We start from the raw sequence: 22,660 nt of genomic DNA on the forward strand, positions 1-22,660 counted from the left end.
GGCATTACTGTCTGTTATATCTCATATATATATATATATATATATATATATATATATATATATATATATATATATATATATATATATATATATATATATATATATATATATATATATATATATATATATATATATGATGTGTGTGTGAAATGAGAAACAGCGAAAGCGGAGACCTGAATAAGGTAAGAGTGGTGGAAAAATAGCTGGGACATGTGAAACGAGAATATAGGGAACGAAAAGAAAAAGAGAAGGCGGAAGCAATGAATGCGCGAGACAGTGATTGAGCAGTTATGCGTCATCTGTAAGGGCCACTCGGGGAATGCGCGGGCAGTGACTGAAGAGATGTACAGTCGAACCCGGGTATATCGAACTCGCCCAAAAACGTTTATTAGTTCGATATATGGCATAATTCGATATAGGCCCGGTATAGGTTTCGACACAAAGGCACATAACAAACTAGAAGAAAAGTACTTTATTAATATGGTGGCTTACTTGCGTGCCCTACTGTGTAACAAAATAGTCCCGGATTTTTTTCTGTGTTAACGACTTCACTGCCTCAACACACGCCTCAATGTTGTCCAACGAGTCGGAGCAGCCGAGGCCGCAACTATACACATTCAAGCAATAGCGCCGGACCAACGCAAGTGCACTAATCACTTCGGAGGATGTAGGCAATGGGCCGCCGTCGATTACCATATTGCTGGCGCTTTGGCTCATGGTCGGCACGACGTCTGCAACGTAATCCTCATCCTGTAATTTGCCCATGATGGGGACATCATCGTCCGCACTGACAAACTCGCCGAATGTCGATCCGTCGATAGCACCCGGGAACTATGCCAGCTTGTTCCAAACTTCGGCGGAAACACCTGCCGTGTCTTCAGTGCTGTCAGAATTTGGGGTGTCATCACCAGGCATGCGGAAGCCGGCATGCCTAAAGCAGTTCTGGATCGTCTCCTTCTTGACATCTGCCCACGATCTACTCAACATAGAAATAGCTCCGAGCAAGTCGGTCTTATGCTCCCTGCCGACATGAAGGTTCTGCAGCAGGCTCTCCACCAGGCGCTTCCGATAGCCGGCTTTCATAGCGCGTATAACGCCTTAATCCAGTGGTTTCAGTACGGACATAGTGTTCAGGGGCAAAAAACGCAGCTCGATGTTGCTGAAGGTCGTACTGCAGTGGTGCGGTGAACAATTGTCCACGAGCAGGCACACCTTGCGATTTTCGCCTACCAAATCACCATTCCACGACCATAGCCATCTGCTGAAAATCTCCCCGCTCATCCATGCACGCTTTTGAGTTTGCTCGGTAGGTAGCTGGAAGCGACTGCGCATTTCGAAAACACCGTGGTGCCGTGCTTTTCCCGATAACCAGAGGACGAAGCTTTTTCGATCCGTCTAAATTAGCTGTCAACAGCACGGACACGCGAGCTTTATTTGCCTTGCCGCCGCTTGTCTTGTCGCCACGACACGCAAGTGTCTTGTTTGGCAACATTTGCCAAAATAGAGCAGTTTCATCTGCATTGATGATATCTTGGGCTCTATATCTTGCTGCGATATCTCGCCAGTTTTCCTCGAGCCATTTTTCTACGCTGTTTAGGTCCGCCGCTCTGCTTTCACCTGTAACAGCTTTGCCAACGATGTCGTGCCGTTTTTTGAACCGCCGAAGCCAGCCTGAGCAGCCTTGGAAATCATTCCTGCCAAGCAGAAAAGCAAGGTCCTTGGCTTTCTGCTCGATCATAGGACCGGACACCGGGATGTTTCGCGAAAGAACGTCCACAAACCACTTGTAAACGGCCGCTTCAACATCTTCGTACACAGCAGCGCGCACACGTCGGGCACCACGGACACCTGGCCTTTTTTCCGACTTGGCCCTAATCTCTGCCTTGTTCTTCAAAATAGTACTCGAGGTGTTCCTTGGAATTTTGTACGCGGCGGCGACGTCGGACTTCTTTTCCCCGCGCTCAACCCGATTGATGATTTCGAGTTTCGCGGCGAACGGCAAATTTGGCCTCTTTGCGCAAGCCATGATGACAGCGCGCCAATACAGTTCACAGAGCACCAACGGGCAACACCACAGACCACGCTGAATCGGCAGCAGCAGGCACACAAGCATAAAGAAAGAAAAAATGGTGCTCACTTCTACCGCCTCCGCGCCTTGGAGAAAGCACGACGGCCTCTGATTGGCTGTAAGCGCTGCTAGTGGGCCAGGATCATTTCTTGAAAGGGGGTGTTCGCCCGCGCAAAACCGGGTCTAACCAACTTTTTCTAGGGTGGCGCCGGCAGTTTTCCCCGCCACCGCGAGGGAAAGCCAACTTGCTGGGGCACTTTTGAGGCACATGGAGTTTGATATATCAGTTGTCGTTGCTATTTTCGTTCGATAAAACAGTAACTTTTGCTATATATTCTCAATGTAAACTTATCGTGTTCAGGAATTGTTCGACAAACAGAATAATTTGATATAAACGGGTTCGATATAGTCGGGCTCGACTGTAGCAACGAAACAATCTCGCGTCGTCCCAACCCATGCATATAGCGGACTCGAGCCTTCACATGGGAAGAGAAAGAAATGATTCAGTGATGCTGATACAAAATTTTGAGGTGCGGTGTTAAAAAGTAGTTAGCATAAAGGAGAACGTGTCAGAAAAATTACCAACCAAAATGTAGGGAAGGGGCAGCAAAGAGGTACGCGTAAACATACGCTGATTTTGCTGGCCATCTCGAACCAAGCGAATACGAAGCCAGGAGGGTCAATTCAGACAGTGAGAATAAAATAACAAGCAGATACCGCCGTCATACGAGTGTAAGTGGTGGAACCGCCACTACTTTATTGTGCATGGACGCACGCACATTTCTTGTCAGGACCAGTCCCGGCACCCTGTATATGGGTAATTGACGGCAAACAAAGAAAAGAGCGATAGAGTCAGGCGCTACCGCGCATAGAGTACTCTATAGCGTAAACAAGACGAAAAAAAATCAAAGAAACAGAAGGAATAGATAGCGAACGTGTAAATCAGATCCGGCGAACGATATGATGCAAGACACAAAGAAAAAAAGAGACAGGACGGCGCAATGAAGGCGAACCAGCACCAAAAAGTGAGCAAGGCGTGAGCCGCAATACCGCTGTAAAGGTGGGTTGGTCAACTAAACTAGCCGTCGCCGGGATGGTTAGGCCGCGAGGCGCCGCCGTCGGACACTGTGGTATGCTGCACGTCGACGACGCCGACTACGCAGCGTGTGCGTGGATCACTCATTTTTCTGTTTTTTTATATTCTTACACACACGCGTTAATACTTGGGTTTTCTGAGTAGCTCTCGCTCTCTCAATAGCAGTTTATCACCTCAACACACGCTTCCCTGCTTGTTTTGCTGGTTTGGTTTATAGGAAACTGACACCAACAAGGAAGGGTGCCGCGCACTCCGATGTAAGATGATGCACTCGGCTACACTCGTTTTCGCCCCACCTTGTCCAATGAGCATCGCTGAGATGAGGCTGGAGGAGGACGGGCGCGTCCTTGACGACTTAGTCTGCGATGCAGCGGGGGGAGCCGCACACTTGATGAGAGTGTTATCAGGGTGCGAGGGTGTCGCGCTTGTACAATGCGCATACCATTCGCACGATGTTCGCGAAAAGGTTACATATTCTGCTTTCAATCATCTTCGATTGATTGATATGTGGGGTTTAACGTCCCAAAACCACCATATGATTATGAGAGACGCCGTAGTGGAGGGCTCCGGAAATTTCGACCACCTGGGGTTCTTTAACGTGCACCAAAATCTGAGCACACGGGCCTACAACATTTCCGCCTCCATCGGAAATGCAGCCGCCGCAGCCGGGAATCGAACCCGCGACCTGCGGGTCAGCAGCCGAGTACCTTAGCCACTAGACCACCGCGGCGGGGCTTTCAATCATCTTCACTCCTGAGTCACGAACCCATATGTCTGTCTTCACGGAAAGTACTCTGTGACGGTGAAAGCGCCCATAATGCAACACCGGTGATGCCTTCAGCGCATTGATTCAAGGTGCAACTCGACCTATTAGCTATCCTCGCCGTGACTAACTCAAAGTGACGCCTTGTGCCCTGCGAGTAAATCTCTTTGGCTTTGTTCGCCTGTACAGGTACGGCCTTGTGAACTTTACCGAGTCTTTCCTTGAGGAATCGCAGCTGCGAACAGATGCTCTATCCGATAATGTATCCGAATGGTCACGTGATTCTTCAGTCTGTACTATTCAGGCTGTCATTTATTGGAATAGGGGGCGCATTGCGTGTCTTCTGATTAATATTTCGCTTGTTTTTCTGTCGTATAATGCATTGAGTTTCTTAAATTCTAAGCCGCCCCGCCGCGGTGGTCTAGTGGCTAAAGAACTCGGCTGCTGATCCGCAGGTCGCGGGTTTGCATCCCGGCTGCGGCGGCTGCATTTCCGATGGAGGCGGAAATGTTGTAGGCCCGTGTGCTCAGATTTGGGTGCACGTTAAGGAACCCCAGGTGGTCGAAATTGCCGGAACCCTCCACTACGGCGTCTCTCATAATCATATGGTGGTTTTGGGACGTTAAACCCCACATATCAATCAATCAATTAAATTCAAAGCCTCCATACGCATACCTATACAATAACTGCACTAGATTACTCATCTTCACCATAAGATGTTACGTTCACGGCGACCCCGAAAATCGGGGCCCCTTCGTGGCGATAACACAACTGGGGCCCGGGAAAGGGAACTTGCAGTCTGCGCAGCGAAAAGGCTTGGGAGGGGCCATGTTGGTGTCGTCCGGCAGCATTTCAAAGCTCCCTTCGGGTCTGCGCTCCCGAATTCAGAGCACCATGAAGTATCGCGCAGTGTACTTTTACGCAGTAATTAAGTGCGTGCCTTAGATTGCCAGCGCTTAGGCACGATGAAGTTTGGGGCACGATACGTGTGCAGCAACCCCGGCTGTAATGTTGAGTTGCTGTCTGAATTTCTGTACTACGCTATAGCGACTCAGTGTGGCTTTATAATCGCCATAAATACGACGCATAAGGCCCGGTGACTGTGCTGAGCTTAGCTACGCTTGTTAAATTTATGAGCTGAAAGGCGTTCGTAGGTCCGGACGCTACATCAGGATTGCCACGTGAATAGATACGGGCAAGTTCGAACGAATCGAAACGGGGCGTATCAGATGGGTTCATAAGAGCTGACAAGATGAGGCCCGTGTACATGGACGCGACGGGGGCGGGCTGAGTTGAGTGGCGGGTTCAGCTTACCTCGACGCGCCCGAGTTTATATGAACTCGCACGCACGAGTTGAGGTGAGCGGTGATCGCAGCGACGCTTTGCGTCGAGGCGAGCCGAAAGCCCGTCTTCCGGTACCGGTTTCCGCTTGTCCAAGCCTGCGCTGTCGCCGCTGTGGGCTGCGGTTGTTTACGCAGTTGTCGCTCCGCCACTGCGATGGCTGTCTTGGTATTTTGTCTCAGTTTGCACCAGCTGTACTTTATGGTTGTGTTGGTGTCTTGTCGCTTGTCGCTTGTTGTGGCTTGTCGCTAATACGAATTAAGCGGCGCCCTGAACCTCGTTGAAAATTTGAAATTGAAAGCAATAAGCAGTTTTTAAATGAAAATTACTAAAGACCCTCATCAATTGTTGGAACAAAGTGTACAGTTCAACCACAATTAAGTGCACCGTGTTCCTCTTGCCTCATACGCTCACCCTGTTTGGCTAATCTGATTTCTGTGGCTTTTGGACTGGACAGTGAGATCCTTACACGATGAATTTTTAAACTGAGGGCTTGTAATTTCCATTGGAATGCAATATACATTTTTGAGTAAAATTTCTATCGGCTTACGTAAGCGTTTCTTCAAATTCTTCCAACAGGTCCTTATTTGCTCCCACGTCCACGTCAGGCCCTGTTCCTTCAAACATCTTTCCAGTTCCATGAATACGTCCTTATTTCTTTGCCGCTTGCTATCGAGCAAATCACTCAGTTTTTTCTCGTTGACTAAAGCTAGCAACGTCGTTATTTCATCATCTGTCCACATGGTGCGTGGAGGCCGCGAGGATGTCATCGTGCCTAGCGCGTGCGTACCGGCCGACCGAGAAAGAGCAACGTCGGAGTGATGGGGACAGGGTAAGCGGAGACCGCGACGGGGGAGAGGTCGTGAGCTGTCAACTCAGCGCGACCGGTTATACATGCCCTTTCTGAGCGCGGCGAGTTCGGTTAACTTACCCCCTGTCTCCGGGTCGACGGGACTCGCCGCGACGACTCTCCGCCCCGACGCGTCCGCTTATACATGGGGAGGGCGAGTCCAGAAAACCTATTTATTTCGACTCAACGCGCCTTCGTCGGGTCAATGTAAATGGGCCTATGGAGAGTTCGACATTGTGGCCAAAATTTCATGGTCCGCAGATAGGTGAGTGCCGAGAATCTACGAAGTCACGCCAGTTCAGCGAATCATGCATGGCGGAACCATGTGTGCTACGTAACGTCTGGCATCGTTAACACGTGACTTTTGCATAAGATATTAGCCTCTATTCACTTATCGAGCAATGGCCACATGTGCCGGATGACAAAACGAAAAAAATGATACCATGTATCACATATACAAACGTATAGATTCAAATCCTTTGCAGCGGTCTATTGACTTGTCCATAGATATAATACCAACGACAAATGTGACATCATCTGGACCATCCGATGCCAGTAGCGAGATGCGCAAAGAATAGAAAGTGAAACGGGTCGCTTAGAAAAAATGCGGCGACTCAATATGCAGCGTCATGTGCATCACCTTGGTGTGCAGAAAGCCTCGATAGACATTTTTCAAGCTCACGAGCGCTACCAACGGGTGCGTAAGCGCTCGTTGGAAAAGTTGTTACGCCGCCGCCTCGACGAGTGCGCGGGCCTCACGCTTTAGCTTTCCGTTTCCGCCGTGGCCAGCGTTTCTCAGATCAAGTGAGCTTGCCAAGGTGCAACACATTACTGCGTAAATCACTCATTACCTTCAGTGTTTAGCTGTAAAGGCCTGTCTACTATTTCCACCTATACCAGCTATTGAACCAGCCCAGCGGTTCACAGGCTTCAGTTGTATTATTATCCTTGACTGCCGCTTTCGGCAAAAATAAAAAAAAGAGCAGTTTGGTTGCCTAAGAGGTTCCGGAGGAGTCCATCATTCACGGATGCGTTAAGAACAAATGGCTACCGACACTGCTGACAAGCAAATTGTGAGGTTCTGGTATTTAAAGAGTGCGCTAGAAATAACCGCTATTCTGTAAAACAACGTACACTCACGAGACCATGTGCGCGGCACTTGCACGATATGCACGTACCAACTTTCCTTGGCACTGTAACCACAAGTTGAAATAAAACTTACGGGGCGAAAAGAAAGAAGCAGAACAAAGAACGAAATATACCCACCGCAAACGCTCCCTCACCTGAAAGGTTTAAGAAAACGGGTTAAAAAGATATATACAAAAATGGGGGTGCTTCGCGCATGTCACAAAGAGGCACAGAAAGGCAAAAAAAAACTATGACATGTTTTTACAGTCGACTAATAAAGTTGATGATATGTGGGGTTTAACGTCCCAAAACCACCATACGATTATGAGAGACGCCGTAGTGGAGGGCTCCGGAAATTTCGACCACCTGGGGTTTTTTAACGTGCACCCAAAACTGAGCACACGGGCCTACAACATTTCCGCCTCCATCGGAAATGAAGCCGCCGCAGCCGGGATTCGATCCCGCGAACTGCGGGTCAGCAGCCGAGTACCATAGACCACCGCGGCGGGGCAGCTACTGTGCCTTCGAAGATGAAATTACATTTGCACGACTGACAATTTGAGGTGCGATGAGACGGCTGTATTAAATGAATTTAATTGCTCTCAGAAGGGCGTGTTGACTCGATCATCAAGTACTGTGGCCGATGTATATATGTGAACACCAGAAAGAGGAATTTGGTTAGCATCTCTTACACGACTACTGGAAGAACGATTCGCGTGCCCCTGATAAAACTTTTTTTTCTTGCCCACGACCTTTTGTGCACTGCGGAACAAATGTAACCAATGGCATGATTTGGCCGCAAAAGAGACACACACAAGAAAAGGAACACTCAAACGACAAGCACAGGCGGCCGCCTGTGCTTGCCGCCTGTGCTTGCCGCCTGTGCTTGTCGTTTGAGTGTTCCTTTTCTTGTGTGTGTCTCTTTTGCGGCCAAATCATGCCATTAAGTAAATACCAACTAGGCCAACAATCAGTATTATTACAAAATGTAACCAAGGTGCGGAAAACACAACACTCACCCCGTATCGCTTAATTTCGAACGTTCTCTCAGACTGTGCGACGTACGTTTACATGGAATAAAAGCAGTAGTTTAATAACAGCAGCCCAGTTTCTTCCGGGGTGAAGGACTTCCGTATTTTTTTATTTTTTTTTTTGCTGTGCGAGTGAGTGGTCAGTAAACCGATGCAATATGATTGTAGAATACCGCGCCTCCTTGGGAGATGAATTTGCAGCTGGAAACTATTGCACGGTAATGTGCGCAATTTTTATTGTTCTGCTATTTTCTTCAACGCCGGGAGTAAGCATTCTCGGTGAACAATATTCGAATGCACCGACACGAAATTCAACACCAGTTTCGCTGAATGCGGAAGGTACTGCTGGCAAATATGATCCACCATGACGCAGCATATATTAAGAAACCGTAAATTATCCGAGCAAGGTACCTTGTATGTGGATACTAGTTCCATTGATTTGTCTATAAACATGTTTAAAATGTCCTCACTGTTTTTTGTTTGTTTTTGTGTACAGCGCATGAATCGTCAATAAAAGTTATATTTTGACACTTCTCCGCAGTTTGGCGTCAACGCCCCAACAACACCGCGAAAGTATCAAAAGCCATAGCGCCTTGTAAACAGTTAATTGTTAAATAAATATGAATTCAGCGTTCCACCTTACATTCCTCATGACTGCACGTTTTGACTACATGTATTTGTACGGAATACTGTAGTAGGGAGCAACTCACGTACCACTAAGCTCATCTGCCCGGTGATACTTACCTACACTGCGTGACTGCGTCATTTCTTTTACATTTCATGCGTAGAGATAAATGCAGGCGAATTAGGACATCTCTAGTGTTCAGGATTTACAATACCCAACCAGCGGTGGCGCGTTCTTTTCGTTTCGTGCTCGCATGGCGCCAACGAGCAGCGTGCGAACAGAAACAGCCGCCTCACTCGGCGTTGTTATGACCGTCGTCTGTAGGCGCCATGCTGTCGCTGAGAAGCGTAGCCGGGCAGCGCTCCCACGCCTGGAACCCCAGTTCTCTCGGAACCAGCGTCCAGAGCTGATGGGGGAGCGGCGCTCTTTTAATCCTCAAACAAGTAGCCGACTGGCCGGCTGCCTATGCCCGCCAGGTATTGTCCCTGCTAGCCGGAGGATGAGACGTCGTGTCGCCACGACGCCGTAAGCCGTTCCAGAGAGGACAACAAAGACAGCATCTTCCTTGGAAGAAACCGCAGCCGCCGCCACAAATTGCCCTGCTAATTGAGCAAACAGATTGGTGGACCGTTTGATGCATGCTGTCAGGAGCTTGGGACCCCTCGACCAGCGGCACACACACGACGAGGAAGAGCCCCTCTGGCGCCACCTTGCAGTGCAGTGATCACGACTCAATATTGGATGTTCACGTGCGCCGTGCATGCTCGTACCCATCGCCTGTTGTGTGTGTGTGTGATTGGTGTTCCAGTCAAGAAGGAGGAGCCCGACAGGGCTTATAACGACGCCGCAGAGTGCTGGACGTCGCCCTGAACTGTGTAACGGTTCAACCACCACGCTCGTGGTTTGTGAAAACTCTCAACCTTTCTATGCTGTAAATATTTGTAAATAGTGCCATAAACCTGTTTGTTTTTTCGTATCCCCATCTTGTAAGCGCTCGTTTCCTCAACCCGAAGCTACACCATGCTACCACAAAAGACCGGGCAGACCCCGGTCTGCAACAACGGGTCCTCAGTGCTGGGATCCACAACAGCGTACACACTCTTCCCATCGGGCTTCGCGCACCCGCAAATGGTTCTGGGATTGCTAAAAAAAGGACTATTAAGGCACATCGAAAGCAGGAAAATAGAAAGAGCGAAATCGCTTTGCTGTTCATCGTTGCCACCTGCCACCTCTTTTTTTTTTCGTTCCATCCGTGGTGTTCATTTACATCACGCCTGAACACAAGTATACTCATGAGCGCGTGGTATAGCGATGTACAGCGGGATACATTCTTCATCAACCTCCCACAACGTTTGAGCGTCGCGTATTGTGAGGCTCAGCTGTGATTTTCTTTAGCCTACTACGGCCTTGCTTGTTTCTCCTCCTTTTACTGTAAAAGAAAGAAAAATGACCCGCTATACCGTGCAATTGTGGAAGTTCCAACAAGGTCGCCTGCTGTGAGGAATCCAAACTGTCCCGAAACTGCTTTCAGTTGGCGACGTATATACAACTGCTCGTCAAGCCGAGTGCGTGAATAGTTTTGTCGAAATGTCAATGACCTTGACGCGAGAACACGGGAGAAAATCAATATGAAATATCTATGTGAGAAGTTGTAACCCACCCCTTATGTAATGCTTCCTTCGCGAAGCCCTTAAGGTTAATAAACTGAACTGAACTGAACTGAACACGTGTAGGCCGGTGGTCAGTGTACCCTGGTAAACTTAGCAGAACTCCCACGCAACAAAGAAAAAAAAAAAGGGGGGGGGGTGCATTCTGTCTGCTCAACACTGTGGACATTTAGGAACCATGCATGGTGATCTACATTGTTCACTTCCATATACCGACAATATCTTCGTTCTTTTGCTTTTTTCTTGAGGTCAAGCGCCCAGTTAAGGGAAATGTCCATATATCTCTGGCTCCAATAACCATCATGAGGCGCTTTCTTCGCACGTTTTACAAAAGGAAGCTGAGAAAAAATTTAGGACACGCGCACGATGGTAGCAAGCCTGCTAGGTAAATACATCGAGGATAAAAAAACTGTCATGTTGATATAGTTTTTGAACGAACAACGCATTTAGATTGAAGATGAATGCGTAGAAGCAATTCGAGTACCGAATGCCACAACGAAAACTTTCTGAGCAAACGATTTGACGGACTCCTCGAATGAAACCATCGGATAACGCGGCGAATTGCCGCGTTATTCGAAGGTTGCATTCGAACACTCCTCCTGACGAGGAGTATTCGACACTCGCCTTCATGGTTACGTGTGGAACTGACGTGCAGGTTTGCATGCACAAAAATACCCGACAAATCGGACGAGAGGATGACTGCCGTCCAAGCTTGACTGGTAAAGCATTGGGGACGTTATCCGAAGCTAGCAGGTGTAGTGCTGGCCGGCGGCAAGATGTCTATTCATCCACTTCAATTTCTACGCACCTTTATCAGAATTAATACAATACACTTAAAACAGTACTGGTGACAGACAGCTTTGCACCATGGTGTGCAAGACCAACTAGTATTTGGAGTAAAAAAATTTATCAGCAATTGTAAGACAAAAGGCGTGAGATCATTTTCCAGCGCTGTGACATCGACGGTAACGGCGATAATTCTGCCATGAGTACTCATGAAAGTAGCGTACAGGAATCCATTATGTTATGAAGAACTGATGCAGCATCAAAGATTAGCTCGCTAGCATGTGATATAAAAGACTCAGTGTGGAACATTGAGTTTTTTATACCCGCTTACGACGTTTGGATTCATACCCAGGAATTCGGGACATCGCTTTTAGTTGACCGTTTTTTACACCAAATGGCGTACAGACCTTCATGCTGTACATCATAATGTGCATCACATCTGCAGACTTTTGCTGATGTTTTACTATGATCAACGTCCACTTTCTCATCGATTCACCGACAGGTGATTCTTTTACCCCTGTAATGCTGCTTTTCTGCACTATCGATTTGGAAAAGCTCCTCAGGAAACAAAACCCACTGAGCGCAATCCCATGAAATTGCAAACACAAAAAGCTGTTGTCCTACCTTACGTGCCATTAGAGTGCAATTAGCTAATAACTTGTCGTTGCGCTACAATTAGCTTTTTAAAAATCACCCCGTACATTTTCAATGGATACACAAAATTGTCTCGGGAAAAAACTACAGCCGGCCAATCAAAACTAATCACGTTGTACAGCATAATAACGTTGTTAGCATTAACTGCTTGAAGTGCAATTAGCAAAAAAAAACAGACAGTAATCATTTTTTTAAGAACGCTCCCGGTCGTAGCGTTACGCCTAGCGCTTTCCCTTGGTGTCGGCTTTGCCGCACTAGCCGAGGTCCCAGATTACTCGACATGCGTCACTTCAACTTGAAATTCTATCTGGACTATCCGCATCCAAAACAACCACCCTCTCCGCTTGTGGCTTGTAGTGTCAATCACGAACAGTTTTGCTTACCGAATCAGATTGGCTGACAGGGAAGCGTGTGATAACTGTGGCAGTGAAGAGACCTTTGCCCACGTCCTTTGTTACTGGCCTCATTGTAGCTCCCAAACACAACAGATTTCGGCAACGTTAGCGCGGCACGATGACCGGTCGCTTTCGGAGTAGTTGCAATTTTGGAGCGCCAGAAGATTTGACCTTTCAACCAGAAAGCAACGAAGGCACTGCTGAAGTTTCGCGGTCAACAGGAATCGCAAAACGACTTTGACACTCCCGTGTTTGACTGTGCGCGCGTTTTCTTTCTTTAAAGCATTCTTATTTTTACTTTTTTTCGCCTAACTTTTGTATCCCATTTCCCTTTCTCCACTGCAGGGTAGCAAACCAAAGATTTTCTTCTCGTTGTCACACAGGTCCCGTTAATTAGGGAGGCGATCGCCGGGCTAATTCCAAGGGCCGAAGTATCGGCCCCCCGAACCGCACCACGAAAGCGTGGACAATTTAGAAGAGGTCCTTTTTGGCGCGCCAGCGAACGCCAGCTGTGGCCCAAAGAACAAGTCAGAGCCGAGAGTTGATAAACAAAACACAATTATATTCTCAATAATGGCAGATCGAAAACCATACACAAGAATGCACACTCCACAATAGATGAGGACAATATGTCACCAATCAAACAACGTACTACACAATACAATCAGCCACACTCGAAACAACGGACACAGACAACAATACGCACTACAATGCAGTCGCATGCATTGAACAACCAAGACACTTAAAGACTAAAGAGATAAAAAAAACCTATTCAGTCCAAAGTCCTTGGAACAAAAGTCTGGATGATACTCTTCCGAGAATCACTCACTCAAAGTCCAGCGTTGTTGTCGTTCCGCTGCCCCTGAAGTTTCTCCTCCAGGAAACCTCGCGTCTTCAGTTGGCCTCTCTCCAAGCTTCCAACTTCTTCGCCGGAAACACGTCGGCTTCACACATGCAGCTGTTGCCACGCGTCTTCGCTCGATAGCGGTTGACACACGCTCTTGCCTGTAGCTCGAGCCTTCACCCCTCAGGTGGAAATCCTCTTCTTCTCCTGCTTTGTCGCTACGGACAAAACCTTCGCCGACTACACGGCGGAATCCCTACGCGCTCGGGCGCTAACTTCCGTCTTCTCCTGATCTATCATCCCCGCTGCTCGGTTAAATACCTTCCGCGCGACATTCCAGAAAGTTCTCATCATTTCGTCGGCGCGATGCGCAGCGGAGGCTGGGGGAAGGCGCGAGACTGTACGAGGGCCGTCCCCGACAGATGACTCAACCCGGCATAACACGCCCCTTTCCTTCTAGAAATTTCCAGTGCTTGCTCGGCCGCCGTTGTGAGGTGAGGAGGTTCGTCGGCGAAGCCGCGCTTCCGAGAGGAGAGGCTCACGCGCCCGGGGAGCCTTTAAATGTTTGTTTTCTTTTTCTTTCTTTTTCGTTGACCTCGCGGCGTCACTCCGGCGGTTCGTCGCGAGAATTTGGCGGCGCGCCCTTTTTGAGAACTCGTTCTGTGACACTTGTTAACATCACTGTTTTTCACTCAACCTTACTCTCTCTCTTAGAACAGTACTGGTATAACGTCGCCTATGTACCTTATTCGGCTTCATTATCTGCTGGTTTTTATTAAGGTTAATTGTATCAAACAAGAAAACAAGGCCTCAAAATTACCGCTACTTTCATTCACAACATACACAATGTTTAGTTTATTTCTTCATTTTCCGACTGATCCATCAGAGATCACAGGACACAGAGATTCTTAGCACCCTCCGCTGCATCGCAGATCTGACTGCCGCCTTCGTCAGTTGCTTCACAGCCACTGGCGACCGAGGGCAAGGGTTAATTGGTGTGTTTACAACAACACAAGACCGGGATGATTGGCGGAACATGGGAGAAGCCATTGCCCTGCAGTGGGTGCAGTCAAGCTGCTGCTGCTGATGATGATGAACTTCGTATCGCATTAAATAATCAAAGTATCATTCCCTGTCATGGTATTGCAGGCATACAACAACAGTAAGGCAACGTACAATCATTCGTTCCTTGTATATTTTGCAACTGACAGTAACTTAGAATAACGTGAAGCTGATCTAGTTGGTGTAGGTATCCATTTTAAAAAAAGAGGTGTGCAAACACAAACACAGACACTCTCTCTTGCATCCGTACCACGTGGTATAGCGTTAAGCGCGTAAGTACAGCAATGCAGCATTCATTGCTAAGACCTCGTAGCTTCATAGCAATAACGGAGGTAACCTTGTAGCCAAGTCAACGTACTAATATCAAGGTACTGTGATTTACGCAATGCAAGTTAAAGAATGATTGCGACGCCACTTGCTCACCGAGGCATATGAGCTGCTTATCGCGTAAGAACTTCCGGGAGCGAGGCTTGGCATGGCCGCGCCTGTTGGTGCGACTTCAGCGCTGCACGGCATTACTGCACGGAATTCGCAAGACATGGCGCGCGCGGGTAGCTCATACCTAGCGATGATGGCCGCACTTCGTAGTGAACAGCGAGTGGACTGCGAAGATAAACACGGATGTCCATGCGACGGGAGTCAACACAGGCGCGCGCATGCGCGCATTATGCAGCCGCCGCGCCGCCAGCTAGCGGCCGGCAATCGCTCGCTGTCCCGGCTGTGTTTATACGAGTGGCATGCATGGCCTGGACACGGTTGGGTGATTTGTCTCAGTAGAAAAACTGTAATGGTACGCACGCGTTTACGCAATCACCTTGGACAAATAGCGCGTTCAAGAACGCGCACAATCTATTTTGTTGTTCGCTGCTTGAGCAACGCACTCGATTCGGTCGATTCGCTGTCCTGCGACTCATATATATCTTCAGGCAGGGCTGACCACCGTTGGTCTGCTCATGTTAAGAACGGCCAATGTGCACCCATACTATACATACTCGGCTGATTCAGAACACAAATTAGCTGCACCAAACATTAAACCTTTATAAGTCACAGTTGATGGCATTGGTACCATTCGAGAGCCCACATTGGCAGCCTCTAAATGAGGAAGTGTAAGCCCGTGTGCTCAGATTTTGGCACACGTCAAAGAACCCCAGGAGGTCTAAATTTCCGGAGCCCTCCACTACGGCGTCTCACAAAATATTATGGTGGTTGTGAGACGTTAAACCCCACATATTAATCAATGAATCAATCTAAATAAGGAAGAAGTTTTTCGCGTTCAAGCGTAATATAGTTGAGGCAACTAATCAGTCATTGTTTTTTGGCAGTTAAAGCAAATAAGGAGTTTGGAGCCCACCGTTAACCATAACATATAGCTGAGCTGTTAAGCTAAACAAAGAACGTTTTTTCAAATAAGCTCTGGCAACAGTGTCCACCGTTGGGTAGTGCACAAACGGACAAGACGCGAAGTTCCTGTTTGGTTGTTCAATCCTACTATGGCAATAATGTTTTTGAATAATTTATTGCGTATACGCATGTCATAGTGAGGACTGACTTACAACATACTGTTAGATAGAGGAAATGTTGCCCCCATTAAGTCTGCGGTAGCCTAAAGAGGCGTAATTCTTATATGAAATGTAAGAGCGACCAATCTAAGAAAAAAGGGAGGGGGGGGGGGGGAGATCAGGAAGGCGTTGGCATTAGTTGCCGTATTTGAAGCTGGACATTTCTAGCTGGGGTTTTTTTACGTACCCGGGAAAAAAGCAGTAATACAAATGTTCCGCTTACCCTTACAGTATTTATAAATTTACTAGAGTTACAAGCGCGAGGTGGTGCAAGAGAACCGCAACGCGTGCTGCTATAAATAAAAACTACACTTTCCGTATAAACTTGCCCATCCTCACTGCAAGGTGTCACGATGAATACGACAGCTCCGCACCGGCAAATATATGCTCACTTTTAATAAGTGCCCTCTGGCGCCCGCGCGTCGTGCATAGGACGCGTTTCAGGGGCGTTTTGCGTGCTCGGCCCTTTTCGGAACGAGCCGGAGAGCGCGTTCGTTTTCAATGAGCGTGCTCGGAGCGGTGGCGTGCGATCGTCGACCTATTGAGGCGGGCGTAGTAGACTCGCGCCGGCAGAACCGGTTGCGGGTGCGACTGCCGGGCCACTAATGAAGCCCACGGGTCAGTGCCGATCGGACGTCCATGGACTGACCGGCCACTCGCGCGCGCTGCCCTCGCGTCAGGCTAATTCGACCCTTTCGATTGCACCTGTGCGAATGGCGCGTGAGCCGGTCGAGTGCGGCTGCGGCCGTGCGCTCTGGAAAAAAAGGGAAAAGAATGCCGGAACACCGGGAGAAGATGCCCAGGCCAACCTTACGGAATGCCAGGATGTCGCGTGCATGGCACACGCTGTAGAATGTGCGCGCCTTGGTCGTAAAGTATAATACGCCAGGCAGAGGTCGTTTTGAGCAACGGGGCTTGCTCCGAATGCAGCTCCCTGAAATCAGTTGGACAAGCGTTGTACAGGAATCGATGTTGATATATAGGCAGTAAATCGTGCCTGCTGTCATGCCTCGCGTACCATGTGTCGTGCGTGCCATTGGAGCGGCTCATTGACAAAATTAGATAACCCGTGTGACAGCCATACAAGGCACCGCATAGTAGAATATGAAAGGGCCACCTAAACCTTTTTCACATCCGGATGTGAGAGCATGTAAGTTTAATTAAATCGGGAAATTCCTTAAATAAGAACTGGGTGGTCGTTCAGTATCATAAAAATGTATACGAACCACAAGGGCGACTGTTGAGTCGTTGTCCATTTTGCGCAATAGTAAACATGTAGAAGCTAATTCGTAGTCCAATAGCTACTAAATTATACTAATTTAGCACATCTACGAATTATCTGAGTATTGCCTCTGTTACCGCAACAAATATTTAGATCAGCACTGTAGCAGCCTTTCGCTAAAGACGCTACATGCATAGAGTTTTCTAAAACTAACTTATAGATATAGAGGGGACTCTGGCGCTGCGATCGTTCAGCGACCATGGGAATGATGAACAGTACACGGATTTGCCTAGTCTTCATACTTGCGGGTAGCGAATCGCCCTTGTGACTTCGTTTATTGTTGTCTTTCCATTTTGTTTCAAAGGAAGGAACAAACCCTTTTGAACTTGGAGACCCGATTTAATATGGTAAGCGTGAAAGAATGAGGCGTTAAAGCGCAACCGCTGAACATTTGCGTATGTTTGTTTCATGAGAAAACAGCTCCAAGCCACACGACACACACGTAACAAAAAGTACGAAGATTAGACAAATCTGTCTACTACCCATAATTCCCATGCTAACTGACGCGCCATGCGTTGCATATACACTAGTGCCATAGTTCCCTCTAGTGTGTATTCAGGAAACTCTATGGCTATATCTAGCATTAAGGACGTCATCTTTCGCGGTTTTAACCGAGGCATCAGAGCCTCTGTAATCTTTCGAATGTATAGGAACTATCCGCGCCCTTCATGGCTGGACACGCATCTGATTAATTCAAAGGCCACTATAACATGCGTTCACTTGACACAGCCAAACGCACCATACAATCGATGAAGCTGTGTCTCACATCATTGGATATATGTCTCCTTTTCGTCCACTCAATCTGATTTTGTAGTTGCGGTGGCTGCATTTCAGGGGAGGCGAAACGCTAGAGGTGCGTGCGCCCTGCGATGACAGCGCATGTATGTACACGTAAAAGGACACGAGATGATCAAAATTTCCGGAGCCCCTAAACTACGGTGTCTTGCATGGTTTTAGGGCGTAAAACCTCGGATATTAATACATTATCAGTGCTTTTTTGTACGCTGTGAGATTCCAAGCTCAGTTCCCAATGGCGGCCTGTCCGGATCCAGAGATTCCTAGCACCTTCTGCTGCGTTGCAGATCTGACCGCCGCCGTGGTCAGTTGCTTCGCAGCCGCTGCAGACTGAGGGCCGTGAGTTAATTGATGCATGCATGTAGAAGGTAGCGGCCACATACTGCACCAGAGTGGCCAATTCTTCTCTGGTGAGGGAGTGCACAACCGGAGGTGGTCACCGGTGAGGCCTCTTGATGCATTTCCATCACCACGCGGACATTTTTTAATCCGGTTGGGAACTGCACGCCACCGGGATTCGAGCCACGGACCTCTTGATGCGAGGCTGATGTTCTAACCAGTACGCCATCGCTGCCTTCAGTTTAAAACGAGATTGCGTGCCTCGATCACTTTTAAGCTGTGTACTGGTTTCCAGCTCAATCAACAAGTGGCAAGAGTTTTGTTGACATTGTGTTGCAGTGATTGTTAACTGCACCCGTCTACGCAAGCCCATTCTCTTTTTTCACCTATATATGTACACCACTCCACTATTCAATCATTCTTGAAAGCCAGCGCTCACGTCCTTATATGATGACCACTTGACATATGCTGAAGTTGGTGAATATCCGTTCGTGCATATCGAAGTATACCTTATATGACAAACTGTTTAGCCTAAAGCTTGTCGGTTATGTAAGAGCGGGTTTGTTAACACGGTCGTCATCATGTGCATGCCCTGCTGTGGATGCCTGAATTCCTTCATCAATTGGTCCTTATGAGGTATACGTACAGCACCGTCGTATAAGAGCTTGCCTATAATCGACGCTTGCCTATAATCATGTGCGGCCACAGGTACGCTTTCTGAGCCAAGATTAAGTTATATGGACCAGAAGCGGAGGCTGAACCAAGCTGACCTGACCACGCATGGCTGAGTGATTTACTGGTTCGTTTCATCGAGACATCGCAGCGCGGTTCACTTCCTGTTCAGCCTTCGTCTTCCTATAGACACTTTCCTCAACGCAGGTTAACGACCACCATTTTCCTTTCCTCTTTCATGACGATTCCATACGTACGTGAAACTGAAACTGCCCTATGTCACGAATTGACTATCGCTTGCGTAAAGACGCCACGGCAATCTCGATAGGATATGTTGCAGAAGGCGCATGACCCACGAAATGTTTCGAAATGCACGTCCTGTGCTCGAACGCACGTCTATCCTTCACGGAGGCTACCAGTACCCTACGTTACCTTGCGCAGAGACAGGGCTTTTGGCATTATGTGCTACACACATAATACCAGGCTACTACATAAACGCTGCTTAGCAGATGCCACCGCTTCATTATGTATGAAAGCGTGACATCAATGTGTATGGTGCTATTTTTAAGCGTTGACAAGTCGATGGGCATGACTGCGAGCGAGGTATTATGATGGGGTGCGAAACTTGGAACAAAAAATGTTGAAAAGCCATTGCCATAGGCATCAACATCCGTTGACGATTGAAGCGCGACTACGTTAGGAGAGGCAAACGAAAACTAAAAAAACTCCATATAATTTCTTTTTCGAATATAGTTGTAATTTTAAATATGTCAGAGTTAACTATACATTTACTTTACGATTTATCTTACACCTGGGTAAACGAATGATTGCTTCATATTTTGGTAGAATGCCGTAAATGCGCGGGGGGGGGGGGGGTCGTATCTACACAAACTTCTATCAGCGCTTGTGTTAAGTTCGGCGCATTCCCGAGCCAATGAGGCACCGCCCACTTTTGTGTGGTGGTTTAATGTGTACCTTCCGTAATTTATTTATTTGCTGATGTGCAGTTTACTGGCGTGACATTTAAGAGGAGAAATAACTCACAGAATGCGTAAATAGCCGCTTTTGTGACTGCCGACTGCCTTCGCTGGCGCACGGCAGGCGCGCCCTCGTCTTTGGTGACGATAAATGTGACACGATAAGCAACGAGGCGCTGTAGAGTATACTCTACGGTTCCCAAAGCGATATTCTCAGGCTGGTGTCTCACTGCAGTGGCTTTCCACGATTGGGCAACGTGAGTTTTCGAAATGTTATGCCTTGTGCTCGTGAACATTTGTGCTAAATAGATTGTCATCTGCAAAGTTCTTGGTGTGCATTGCAAGTAGACCCTTTGGCTAACAAAAAAAAAAAAAAATCTTTGCTTCCTCAAACTTTCTTGTTGGTCTTTTTTTTATTTCTCGCGCATGAAATTGGGGAGTTATAAAGGCACAATAAAATCGCCCATTTCTAACGGCACGTAAAAGGTGAGCAATTAATTCTATTTGGCGCCATGTAGGACAAATAGACGACCTCGCTATCACTTCTGGTTGTGACTTCATACTTTATTTTTCATTTTTTGTTAGCTGTTAGTTGTCCCCTCTCTAAATAGACCGTGACGGTAGTAATGAGCTGTCTACATTGAAATACATGGGCTTTTATGGAGGTTACGGTTGCAATTTACATATACTTCGCATGACCTCCGAGATTGGCAAACAAACTTCGGAGGCAAGAAACCTGTGCTGCAAACCTGCGTAGCCACTTTTTCCTTCTCTGGAGTAAGATATTCTCTAGATTTTCCTAAATTTTTGTGTAGAGCGGTTTTTTGAAGAATTTAATGGGTTTCTGCTGTGGAAAATAATATTGAAGTTCACTTTTGTTATATCATGGTGCATTCGTTTGAAAATATTCACTAAAGTCACCATGCTTAAGGTGAAAAAATGTCGCAGTACAATTAGCAAAGCTTTAAACAACATTTTATTCTATGAAATTACAAAGGTAAAACGGTCATCACATTGAGGGGGCGGGGGGGAGACCATGTAGTATCGCAGTATTTTAGACTAATCACCGAGAAAGAACAATCATTCCGTCTACACACAACCAAACAAAATTTCAAGAAACAGTACATATACTACAAAACCTTGCATAATGGTGAAGAAGAGATAAATTATTAAAATAGTTTAAGAACACTGCTAGCTGTGCAATGTGAAACACGAAAATATTACTCTATGATAGAGTGCATTTATCATAGCATGGAAGTGACAAAATAATAATAATAATAATAATAATAATAATAATAATAATAATAATAATAATAATAATAATAATAATAATAATAATAATAATAATAATAATAATAATAATAATAAGCAGAACGAGCATATAAAGTGCAGTACATGAAATATTGCGGCTGGGAAGCTTACAACATTCAACAATTCTGTTATTTTTCTATTTCTGCGACTCTTTTATTTTGTAACTATCCTGCAGAACATACTTGGTACTGTTCATATAAAACATGAAGTGATGCACGCTTACATAACTTCAAAAGAATGCCTTGAAAAGCGTACTCTCAAGTTTTGTCATGAGATCTGCTGCAGGATATTGTAACAAAAAATAGTTTAACCATAAAAGAATATTATGCCAGTTAGGTGGACCGTGCTCATCTCTCGACACCTAATTGATATATGGGGTTTAACGTCCCAAAGTCACCATATGATTATGAGAGACGCCGTAGTGAAGAGCTCCAGATATTTCGACCACCTGGGGTTCTTTAATGTGCGCCCATATATGAGCACACGGGCCTCCATTTCCGCCTCCATTGGAAATGCAGCCGCCGAAGCCGGGATTCGATCCCGCGACCTGCGGGTCAACAGCCGAGTACCTCAGCCACTAGACCACCGTTACGGGGCATCCCTCGACACCTGCTGAATGGTTGCGAAAAGATATGTTGGTTAGAAATGTTGACTGCTGTATATTAGTTTCAAATATATCCTTGCAGTTTCCCACCTGCCACTTTTTTTCTTTTTTTTTTCAGCTGTGAAACTAACCACATACATGCAGGCTACTGCTATGGCCACGCTTTTCACAAAAACACTGGTAACCTTGGCGGAGCCAATGTTTATACAACACGTGGGCGGAGCCACATAGTTCCACGAGGAAGATCACTAGCATCGTGACAGCGTTCGCAAAGAAGGGAAATTGATGAAAAAAGAACAAACTAAAGAAATAACGCCGCGGGCGAAAGGCGAAAAATTGACTTTTTTTTTTCTTTGGTTCGAACAGTCGACGTCGAACACGGACGGCAAAGAATGAACCGCAATTAATTGGGGTAGAGGAGAGCGCTGATACAGCGATGGAGGCACAGACCGGCCCTGTCGCACCCCTTGCCCCCCTCGGAACCGCTACTGGGCATGGCACAGCGCCATTGAGTGAATATAGAAGCAGTGTAAAAGAGAAAAAGTTGAAGAAGGAACAAAAAAGAGGTTGTGGCCGGAGGTCTCTCCGTTGATCTACTTGCTTCAAGGGGAATTAAGCAAAAAATTTCCCTAGATGTTGACAAATTTCCCGTTTACCCTTAGTACAACAAAAACGCCCTAGATCTACGGAAATTTGCCTGGAGTTGGCAGCACTGCGAGAAACTAAGGCACATCAAAATGCTGTATCAATTCCACTTTCTCGTGGAATAGAGCCCCGATAAACGAAAAGGTGACAAATAATTTAACGAACA

General features: G+C 47.0%; 1 protein-coding gene across 3 annotated transcripts in view; it reads right to left on the bottom strand.

The window, feature by feature from the left end:
• Positions 1 to 22,660, bottom strand: part of LOC119185356 (uncharacterized) — a 195,927-nt gene that overhangs the window by 10,523 nt on the left and 162,744 nt on the right. The window contains exon 1 of one of the 3 annotated variants that reach the window (XR_012887425.1): positions 13,234 to 13,509. The exons of the other annotated variants lie outside the window; for them this stretch is intronic. The gene's annotated coding sequence lies outside the window, so the exon portion shown is untranslated. Of the gene's footprint in view, positions 1 to 13,233; positions 13,510 to 22,660 lie in introns of those variants that run through there. 3 annotated transcript variants of the gene reach the window in all.

Source organism: Rhipicephalus microplus, chromosome X (assembly GCF_043290135.1).
Source record: "Rhipicephalus microplus isolate Deutch F79 chromosome X, USDA_Rmic, whole genome shotgun sequence".
Taxonomy (NCBI): domain Eukaryota; kingdom Metazoa; phylum Arthropoda; class Arachnida; order Ixodida; family Ixodidae; genus Rhipicephalus; species Rhipicephalus microplus.